Source organism: Ornithorhynchus anatinus, chromosome 7 (assembly GCF_004115215.2).
Source record: "Ornithorhynchus anatinus isolate Pmale09 chromosome 7, mOrnAna1.pri.v4, whole genome shotgun sequence".
NCBI lineage: Eukaryota > Metazoa > Chordata > Mammalia > Monotremata > Ornithorhynchidae > Ornithorhynchus > Ornithorhynchus anatinus.
In genome coordinates, this window is record NC_041734.1 from 64,898,253 (window position 1) to 64,909,775 (window position 11,523).

Here is an 11,523-nt window from a genome sequence, read left to right on the forward strand (position 1 = left end):
GAACTGAGGCACAGAGAAGTTAAGTGACTTGCCCACAGTCACACAGCCGACAAGTGGCAGAGCCGGGATTCGAACTCATGAGCCCTGACTCCAAAGCCCAGGCTCTTTCCACTGAGCCACGAGGTCACTGAGGCACCGAGAAGGGAAGTGACTTGCCCACAGTCACACAGCTGACAAGTGGCAGAGCTGGGATTCGAACTCATGACTTCTGACTCCCAAGCCCGGGCTCTTTCCACCAAGCCACGCTGCTTCTTCACGTGCCCTGACTTTCCATCATCCCCTGTTCTGCTCTACCATGGCAAAAGGGAGCTGCGGGCACAACAAGAGGACTTCTCAAACTGCACAATGTAGGGAAAGCTTTGACTAGGCCACAACTGAGAGGGAATCACAGGACACCTGAAACTCTGCTCCTCTAGGCCCCATAGCCTACTGCTCTTATTTTAAAAAATTTCTGCATTCACTACCATCTGTGTGTTCTCCTTTGTTTTCGTGTTTTTATTATTTAATCTTTCCCTACATAGCTGTCGCTGGCCACTCTTTCCATGCCTGTGATTGTGAGCCCCTTAAAGGCCAGGTAATAATAATAACAATAATAATGTTGGTATTTGTTAAGTGCTTACTATGTGCAGAGTACTGTTCTAGGCGCTGGGTTAGATACAGGGTAATCAGGTTGCCCCTCGTGAGGCTCACAGTCTTAATCCCCATTTTACAGATGAGGTAACCGAGGCACAGAGATGTTAATGACTTTCCCACAGTCACACAGCTGTACCATGTCTAATTCTCAAATTGGTATCTTTTTTTTCCAGCCCTTAATAGAGTGCTTTGCATATAGTCTGAACTTAATGAATTCTTTTACGACAGCAACTACCCATATTCCTTAGGGGACGGAGATACTTTTAGGGGTTGGGAAATTAATAAGGATAATAGGCAATTTCTGCTAATTTTGTTGTTTATGTATCTGCTTATTAAGTTCTTCCTATGTGCTGAGCGCTGTCTAAGCACTGGGGTAGATAAAATACAATCAGCTCAGACACAGTCTCTGTCTTTCATGGGGCTTCAGAGTTTAATGCAGAGGGTGAATAGGTATTTAATCCCCATTTACGGATGAAGAAACTGAGAGCACAAAGATAGCCAGGGACTTGTCCAAGGCCACTCAGCAGGCAAGTGACACCCCCAGGATTAAAACCTAGGTCTCCTGACTCCCAGCCTTGTGATCTTTCCTCTAGGCCTTGGTGCTTCCCAGTGTTAGGGACAATTAATTGAGAAGCAACGTGGCCCAGTGGAAAGGGTATGGGTTTAGGAGTCAGAGGTCATGGGTTCTAATCCCCGCTCTGCCACCTGTCAGCTGTGTGACTCTGGGAAAGTCACTGAACTTCTCTGTGCCTCAGTTACCTCATCTGTAAAAGGGGGATTAAGATTGTGAGCCTCACGTGGGACAACCTGATAACCCTGAATCTACTCCAGCGCTTAGAACAGTGTTCGGCACCTAGTAAGTGCTTAACAAAGACCAACATCAAATATCAACATCATCAATTAAGAAGGCATAGAGGAAAAGAAAAATATCCAGCAATTCTATTAGGCGAAAGAGGAACCCGAGAAATCTGCTTCTTCTGGCCCCCAGCAAATGAAGCCAGGAAGATACTTGCCAAGAGGGAGGTTGTGACGCTTTTTCCCATCGGTGGCTACCACGCTGGTCCAGTGGGAACCGGAGCCGGGTCAAGACCAGGTGCAGCATCAGACCCGATCTAAATCCAGAAGCAGTGTGGCCTAGTGGAGGGATTCCTCCGGCTAAATGACAGACCACTGCTCTCCCCACCTTTAAAGCCTTACTAAAATCACATCTCTTCCAAGAGGTCTTCATCTCCTCTACTCTCTTTCCTGTCTCTGTCACCCTTGCACTTGATTCTGTCCCCTTTAAGCCCTTGATATTCACCCCACCCTCAGCCCAATAGCACTTACATATATATCCACAATCTATTTTAATGTCTATTTCAAATTTTAATGGGAAGCAACATAGCTTAGTGGAAAGAGCACGGGCTTGGGAGTCGGTGGACATATTCAATAGCATTAATTGAGCGCTTACTGTGTGCAGAGCACTGTACTAAGCGCTTGGAACGTACTATTCGGCAACTGATAGAGACGATCCCTGCCCATTGACGGCCTTACAGTCTAATATGGTCTAATTCCGGCTCTGCCACTTGTCCGTTGTGTGACCTCAGGCAAGTGACTTCACTTCTCCATGCCTCAGTGACCTCATCTGTAAAACGGCGTTAAGACTGTGAGCCCCACGTGGGGCAACCTGATCACCTTGTAAACACCCCAGTGCTTAGAACAGTGGTTGGAACATAGTAAGTGCTTAACAGAGATGATTATTATAATTATTATCTCTCTCCCCCTCCAGACTACAAGCTCCTGGTGGGCCAGGAACGTGTCTAGCCACTTCGTTGTACTGTAGTATCTCAAGAATTTAGTACGGTGATCTGCACACAGTAAGTGCTTCATAGATATTATTGATTGAGGAGAAGGACAGAATAAGGGATAGAGAAAGGGTGTCGGGTAAGGCGTGGGACAAGCCTCCAATCTTGCCAAACTTCCCTGGTTTCTCCAACAGAAGGCCACTGTACAGTACAGTGTCTCAGAACTCTATTTGGCTTTAACAATAACACATATTTTACAAGTGCTAATAGTTCTGTGATCACAAAAGAGGGAGGAGAAAAAAACAAAGAAGAGAAGGGGAGAAAGGAGCTGGTTTGAAGGGATTTTTATCTAATTTCATTTTAATTAGATCCTTTTTCTAACTGAGTTTCTAATTTTTCAATTAGCAATTAGCAGCTGCAACTCATTCTGAGCATCACGAGGTGCCAAAGACACTAATTACACCACAGGAGTAGGAGGCTGAAAATGAGAAATAAAATTATCCATGAATGTTATTAGAAGAAAGGAATGATTACACTCCATAATAATATACTGATGTGAGCCTAATTAGATTGAAGGATTCAAGGAAAAATATGAGATTTAAAAATGGATATTACATTTAGATGCCTCTAGGTCATCATTTTGCTATAAATATTTCTTTAGAACATCTCACTTGAAACCCCAGAAGCGTGGGCTTGTCTGATAATGTTTATGTCAGGTTGTTTTACAGTGACCTCACATCTCTAGCCTATAATAATCCCAAAACATTAATGTCTTTTGAAATGCCAATTCCATTTCTGGGATTGACACCAAACACACACTCCTACATCCCTACAAACACACACACGGACCTGCAAAGAGCAGAAGGGTTAACTATGTCAGTGGCTGTGGAGAAAGGGGATGCAGAGGTGCAAAATTTGGGTTAGGGAGAAATTTTTTTTACTGCGAAATGAAAAACTGGCTAAAACTGCAGTTTCGTAAGGGGCCGTGTTCCAGGTAATCCTGCTAAGCCGTGTGGGTTCTGAGCCTCTGTCAACTGCTTGGTTGGATAAACTTCCAGTTAGGAAGAGTGAAACTGCTTATTAACCAGGGTGATATCTTCACAGAGAATAAACTTTCCAGAGGAACATACTTCCTTGTGACAGAGAGTTAGGTTAACATCTCACCTCCTTCCCTCTACTCGAAACACCCTCCCGCTTCAGATCCAACAGGCCATAGCTGAAATGACATCTCCTCCAGGAAGCCTTCCCTGATCCATCACTCATCTCCTGACTTTATTTCCCCTGATATTTCCCCTTTGCCAGTTTTGCATCCCCTAAACCCTCAAGTATTTATACCTCCTCCAACCTCGCAGTACTTACAGTCATATCTTTAAACTCTACTGCTTCCACCTATCTGTAATTTATTCTCGTGTCCATCTCCGCTACTAGACTGTAAAAGGACAGGAATTATGTCATCATTAATTCTTTCAACACTTGGTACAGTGCTCTGCACGTAGTTGGTAGTTAATAAATACTATTGATTAAATGTGGAGAAAAAACATGGCCCAGTTGCAAAATACAGGAATAGAAGTCAGAAGACCTGGGTTCTAATCCTAGCTCAACCGCTTGCCTGCTGTGAGATCTTGTTGGCAAAAGTAGAGGAATGCAAGGGCAAAGTTCTGGATTCTAATCCTTATTTAGCCACTTGCCTGCTGTGTGACATTGGCAAAAGTACAGGAATAGAAGATAGAAGAGCTGGGTTCTAATCCTGCCTCAACCACTTGCCTGCTGTATGACCTTGGGCAAGTTATGTAGCTTCTCTGTGCTTCTGTTTCCCCATCTGCTCCCTTCAACTTAGCCTGTAAGCCCCATGTTGGGTAGGGACTGGACCTGATATACCCCAGGGCTTGGCATATAATAAGTGATTAACAAATTTCACAATTATTATTATGATTTTATTGATGTTGTAAGCATATTTTGCAGAAGAAAGTCAAATTTGCCTCAACCTAAAGTTTTTCTTTGGTGAGGGGCATGCAGGTGGGGTGGGGCTGGGGGGAAACAGTGACGAGGCAGAGAGCGGGGGAAATGGCCCTGTCCTCCCTTCCCCGATTTCCTCCGGACCCTACAACAATAATAGTATTTGTTAAGCGCTTACTACATGCCAGGTACTGTACTAAGCTCTGACTGTTTCCTGCCCAGTTCCCTTTGGATACGGGTGCTTCTCCTGAGCCACGTAGCCAAGGCAGAGGAAGTCTGAGCACTGAAAATCAAAATACCGGACAGAAAGGCATCCAGAGCATTATCTCTATCAGAGGGTGAACAAACCCATGGAAAAACAGACTGTACAGTGTAAGCAACATGGCCTAGTAAAAAGAGTACAGGCCTTGGAGTCAGAGGAGCTGGGTTCTAATCCCGGTTCTATTATCTGCTAGCTGTGTAACCATGGACAGTTCACCTGACTTCTCTGAGCCTCTGTTTCCTCAACTGGAAAATGGGAATTCAATACCTGTTCTACTTCCTACTTAGTCTGTGAGCCCCCAGCGGGATTAGAACTATGTCTGATCTAACTCACCTATACTTACCCCAGCACTTAACAGGGTTTTACACATAGTACACACTTAAATACCACAGAATAAAATTGTTGGCTGCCCACCTACAAAATATCCAAGCAAATCCAAATCTGAATGATCATCCCCAGATGCAATTTTCCTCTTCCCAAAAGGTACCCACTGGGATCAACTGAACACTGATTCATGCTGCTAATGTCAATTATTCCAGACCCAAGGGCCCTGGAACCTAGAAGAAATTAGGTGCAGGGATTTAGGAGAAACCAAGCTTTAGGCAAGTGGGATTTCTGAACTGGTTTCTTCCTGCTATCGGTACTTGTGCCTGTAATGGTAAGTGGTAGGAAGCCAGAGGTCTTTCCGCAGCTGGTAGACATGTGATATAGGCTGTCACGGTCTCCCCACAAAATGCTACTATCCGGAGCAAGCTCTGGTCCTTCCATAGCTATAATACTGTGTTTGCCTTGTTTCTGGTCTCCCATCCTCCAGCTTCTCCCCTCTCCGATCTATACTATATGCTGCTACAAGTGTCACTTGGCCACACCTCCCCTCCGGCTTCCTGGGTCTCGCTGCATCAAATAAAAACTCTCCATAGTCGGCTTTAAGGCTCTCACCATCTGACCCCATCTTCCCCGACTGCTATCTTCACCAGCTATTTCCCAAATGAATTTCTTTGTTCCATCCAAACTGACCTTCTATCTGTACATGACTTTACACTCTCCTGCCTCCGTCCCCTCTCCCATGATGCTTTCCCAGCTTGGAACTCCTTCCCTCCCAACATCAGACAGATCCCAGCTCTCCCCACATTCAAACCCCTTTTAAAATGCCACCTCCTCTAAAAACCTTTTCCCGATTCATTTCTCGCACCCTGAGATGTATCATCCCTTCAGTCAACTCATCTGTATGAGTTGTGTGTGTGCACGAGCATCGTATGTGCGCTCAAGTGTTCACTATGCTGGTTGCAAATATTTGTATCTGTCTCCCCCTGTGGAACGCAAGCTCCGTGAGGGCAGGGAACTTGCCAATTCTTTATTCTGGACTTCCCAAGCATCTAGTACAGTGCAACACTCCAAATGGACCCTCAGTCATTTTGTACTTTCTATTACTACTACTAGACCGTGAGCATGTTGGGGGCAGGAATGAGTCTGTTGTTATACTATACTCTCCCAACCACACAGTAAGTCTCTGATAAATACAATGTAAGGATTAATGAATATTCCTACTACCCTTATTCACTACTACTATTACACCTTTCTGTGCAAGACTGCTGGTAAGGGGATCTGACCAGCTGGTATTCATTCAGCTTGCTTACTTCCACCCAGGGCCAAACACCCAGCAGGGTCTTCTCATTGGCTCAGGAAAATACCTTGGCCAGAAGATGCCCATTGGGTTTAGCTTCTTGCTTCCCAGTCATTCCGCTGGTTCCCCAATGAGAAAATTGATGGCCTCTCTATCCTTTGCTGGCCTATCTGTCTTTATCTCCCTGTATTTGCCCCTAATTATATTTCTCTTTATAATCTGTGCTCTCCAGTTAAGTAATGTAATTGATCGCTCCTGAAAAATATCATTAATTCCAAAATGGTCCAGAAGTGTTTTGTCATGCAATTTCTTCTCCTCCTCCCTCCTCCCCCCTGTTAGGGATTATTGAGATGACTCATATATCAGAAACGAGCCAGTATGCCAGACAGCGGACTGTAGAGTGAGAGCCAGAGAGAAAGAGAGCGAGAGAAAGAGAGAAAGAAAAAGAGAGCATGCTTTAGGACAGACAAGAAATGAACAGGAAAGAAAAAATTTTAAAGCTTCCAGGGTCTGCAGAGGTATAGCAAGTGAGTTACAGCCCATTACTCTGTAAACTAATCCTCATCACCGGTTGGTATCCCTCACTGCTAACATGTTGTGACAACTCCCTGCCAGGGAGAAAGATGGGAGGGGGGAAAGGCATGGTGGGTTTAGAGTTTAATGTGGTTTTTTTTTTTCACCATTCAGCTGTTGCAACTTCTGTTCCTCTCTGATCTAAGGCTGCATGTAGAAGTCTGTTTGGGGATTAACCAGAGAAGAGAGCCGTTCCGTATGAGAAACAGTGTGGCTGACGGAAAGAGCACTGGAGTGGGGGGACCTGGGTTCTAATCCTGACTCCGTCACTTGCATGCTGTGTAACCTGGGGTAAGTCACTTCATCGCTTTGTGCCTTAGTTTCCTCGTTTATAAAATGGGGACTGAATTTGTGTTCTCCCTTCTCCTTAGATTAGGTACTCAGAGTGGGACAGGCACTGTGCCCAACCTGAATTATCTCATACCTATCTCAACACTCAATACAGTGTCTGATACGTAGTAACCACTTAACAAATGCCACAGTTAGAAATTAGAATTCATGAAACCTGAAATGGAGAGGGACTGTAGGGATTTGTACATGTATACCTGGGAGGCTGTTTCCCCAGTCCTCAAAAACTTCCAGTATCAAACAGAAAGTCCTCACCATAGGCTTTAAAACACTCAATCACTTTGCCCCCTCCTACCTCACCTTCCTGATTCCCTACTACAACCCACCCCATATGCTTTGCTCCTCCAATGTCAACCTACTCACTGTATCTCGATCTCATTTTTTTGGCTGCTCACCGCTTGCCCATCTCCTCCCTCTGGCCTGGAACTCCTTTTCCCTTCATATTGACAGTTGATCATTCTCCCCACCTTCAAAAGTCCTATTAAAATCACATCTCCTCCAGGAGGCCTTCCTCTACTAATCCCTCATTTCTTTCTATTCCCTCTCTCTTTCATTCATTCAATAGTATTTATTGAGCGCTTACTATGTGCAGAGCACTGTACTAAGCGCTTGGGATGAACAAGTCGGCAACAGATAGAGACAGTCCCTGCCGTTTGACGGGCTTACGGTCTAATCGGGGGAGACGGACAGACAAGAACGATGGCAATAAACAGCGTCAAGGGGAAGAACATCTCGTAAAAAACAATGGCAACTAAATAGAATCAAAACTAAATAGAATCAAGACTAAATAGAATCACTCTTTTGTGTGCCTGCTTGGATTTGCATTCTTTAATTGTTTGAACTTCAGCCCACCCTCAGCCCCACAGCATTTATGTACATATTCCTAATTTATTTTATTCTCTGTCCCTGACTATAAATTCCTGGTGGGCAGGGAACATGTCTACTAACTCTGTTGTACTCTCCCAAGCACTTAGTACAGTTTTCTGCACACAGTAAGTTTTCAGTAAATGCCATTGATTGATTGAATGTGTGTATATTTGTGTGGGTGTTCATCTCTGAACTGAGTGTGTCTGTGGGCATTTGTGTAACTGTAAGGCTGAGAGAGAGTGAGGGTGAAAGTGTATATTTTTTAGGCTGAGTGTGTGTTTATGTATGCATAGACACATCTGTGAGGCTGAGAGTGTGTGTGTATTTGTAAATGCGTGTCTGAGGCTGAGTGTGTATACATATGTATGTATAAATCTGTGAGGCTGAGAGTGTGTATGTGTATATTTGGAGAGAGAGAGGGTGTATGTGTATCTGTGATGCTGTGAGTGATGTGTTTCTGTCTTCCTCTCATCTTGTCTCCTTTTGCTTCTGCCCCACCTCCTTCTGCCTATTCTTCCTTACTCGGAGCAAGTCAGGTAAATTCCCCTGGTTCTCAGAGCAGAAAACCGGTTACGGCCTCGACGCTTTTGCCGTTACTCAGCTGAGTCTTGGCCTGGGAGGAAAATTGGTCTAAGTGCCATCAGCAGGCTCGTAGCTTTCCAGAGTTTCTCTGCATCTTTCTGAGGTCCTAGTACCTGCTGGAACTGGGACCCAACCCAGCCAGTCCCACCAGTCGGAGCCCTTTGACTCCTCGCCCAGCCAGGAGCCTTTCTCCCGCCCCCCCCACCCCCTCACACATGCCTTCAAAAATGGAAAATCTCTCCAGCCAGGACTGCCAACAGAACACCTGTGTCCCCCCTACTCTTGGTGGTTGTGGAGAACAGGTGCCTCTCCTGTCCTTGACTGCAGACAGGTAGAGCCATGGCTCTCTGCAGCTCACAACATATCCTGAAATTTTATTTGAAGGAGAGACTGGATTTACTAACAATGTGTCACTGAAGGGGATAACCGTGTTGGAAAGCCCATGGAAAGGCGATGGCAAGATGGTTATCTACCTTTCATTCATTCAATAGTATTTATTGAGTGCTTACTATGTGCAGAGCACTGTACTAAGCGGTTGGAACGTACAAATCGGTAACAGATAAAGACAGTCCCTGCCCTTTGACGGGCTTACGGTCTAATCGGGGGAGATCAACCAATCTACCTGGTTGGTACGTGCAGCTGTTCACCAATTACAGCTTGGGAGCTCCCCATGCTGTCCTCCCCTGCCCCCACCAACCAATCCCAAACTCCCAGGCCCTCGATGTTCAATAAAGGGGTTTTTCTCTCAGGATAAGCATCATCTGCTCAAACCATCCTGTATCTTCTGCCTCAGAACTCCTGGCCCAGCTGTCTTTCCCACTTTCCATTTGCTTTGGGAGAGTAGTTTGATTCCAGCAGCTGGCTGGCTGAATGGAGGGGGGGAGGGAGAGTGAGAAAGAGAGAGAGGGAGGCATAGAGGAGGATGGGGGGAGTGAGGAGTGTCCACGGCTCATCGGTTTCCCCTTTAGACCTAGACTGAAGCAAAAGCCCAAGTGAGGGGCTTGGGAAAGTGTTCTGGGGCAACTGATAGCAGCTGCCCTCGGCAGGTGGGATTTCAGAGCCTTTCACCTGAGTTCTCCTCACCTCACAGTCCCTCTCTAAACAGACAACCCTTCCTTTCCAGCTGGTACCTTGCCATCTTGGAGAATCCCATTTGGATTGGGGGTTTGGCATAGTCAGGTCTCGATCAGGAGATTCTCTAGGCTGTCGTCTCTCCAGACGAATCCTCCCAGGGCCCGTCAGGCTTCCCTTCCAGTTTCCCTCTGATACCACTTCCATCCTCCCTCCGCTTGGAACAGACAGCACTGAACTGCAGCCCAACCTCAAACCCCACGAGGCAGCGGACTGGGGGCCAGGGCACCTGGATTCTTTGCTCCTCAACTTACCTAAAGGGATGAGGATGTCAAAAAAAGGAAAATCTCCAGGTGAGAAAAGAACAAAGACCTCAACGCAAAAGAGCTTAGCCCAGCCAGCATTTTCCCCACCGATAAATCTGTTCTAAAAATTTAGAAGAGGGGGAAAAAAGCAAAACCGTTCAAGATAACTTTGGTGGAAACCTATTCCCCCAGTGCCCAGACATTTCCCTGCATCAGCGCTTCTGTCTCCTGGGGCGATGGGCCATTGTATTAAAGGGGACAAAACAAAACAAAAAAATTCCGAGCACAAACACGGAGGCACCATGAGCCGTGAAATTCATCGGCTGTTTGTCCACGTCACTTGCTATTGCTTCTTACAGGGCTGACTTGATTTCTTCTTTTGTGCTGACCTGACATTATTCTCAGAGAAGAAAGAATGATGCATTAACACATCCCTTATCCATCTCAAGGAAGAGTGAACGGGAGAGAAGATGGACCCAAAAACGGGCATCTTGTCCCTTAACTATCATGGCAGTAGAGCCGAGAGCTCCCTCGGTCGTTCTGGAAGTTTCTGTATTCATTTTTCCCAGGAAGCAGATAATGTGACACACCGCCACACACCCCCCCCCCCCCGCCACACACACACAAACCCCCACAACAGTGGCAGAAGAGATGGGAATGATTCTTGTTCAGCCTTGAATGAAACCAAATAAAGTTGCATTACTTGCTGTGTAAAGTCTTGGGCAAGTCACTTCATTTTTCTGGGCCTCAGTTACCTCATCTGTAAAATGGGGATTCAATCCTCCTCCCTCTGACAGACTGAGCACTATGTGAGTCAGGGACTGTTTCCAACCTGGTTTTCTCATATCTACCCCAGCATTTAGAACAGTGGTTATCACCTAGTACATGCTTAACGAATACCACAGTTGTAATTGTTCTTGTTATTCTTATTTGAAGGCAGGAGGAAAAGTTAAGTGATTCCAGAGTGCTTTGCTGATCTTTATCTGAAGTTGTAAAGGGTATGAACTTTATGTAAGTGGGTAATAATAAGTACAAACTGTGCCAAGCCCTGAGATAGATACAGTACAACATGGCCTAGTGGATAGATCACAGGCCTGGGAGTCAAAAAGACCTTGATTCTAATCCTGCTCTTCCTCGTGACTGCTGTGTAACACTGGGCAAGTCACCTCACTTCTCTGTGCCTCAGTGACCTCATCTGTAAAATGGAGATTAAGACCGTGAGCCTCATGTGGGACAAGGACTGTGTCCAACCTGATTACCTTATATCTACCCGGAGCTTAGAACAGTGCCTGGCACATAGTAAGCGCTTAACAAATACCATAAAAAAAGTCTCTGTCCCACATGGTGCTCACAAACTAAGGGGGAGGGAGAACAAGTTTTTCACTCTCATTTTACAGATGAGGAAACTGAAGCAGAGAAAATGGCTTGCCCAAGGTCAAACAATAGGTACGTTGCAGGGTTGGGATTATAAACTAGATGCTTAGTTCCCAGTTCTGTCGTCTTTCCGCTAGGCCACAC

At 45.6% G+C, this 11,523-nt stretch overlaps 1 long non-coding RNA gene across 1 annotated transcript; it reads left to right on the forward strand.

The window, feature by feature from the left end:
- Positions 1-6,454: 6,454 nt before the first annotated feature.
- Positions 6,455-10,677, forward strand: LOC114813272. Its single transcript, XR_003760976.2, has 3 exons — positions 6,455-6,786; positions 6,947-7,123; positions 10,365-10,677. It is a non-coding gene; the product is annotated as an uncharacterized LOC114813272 (long non-coding RNA).
- Positions 10,678-11,523: the final 846 nt, after the last annotated feature.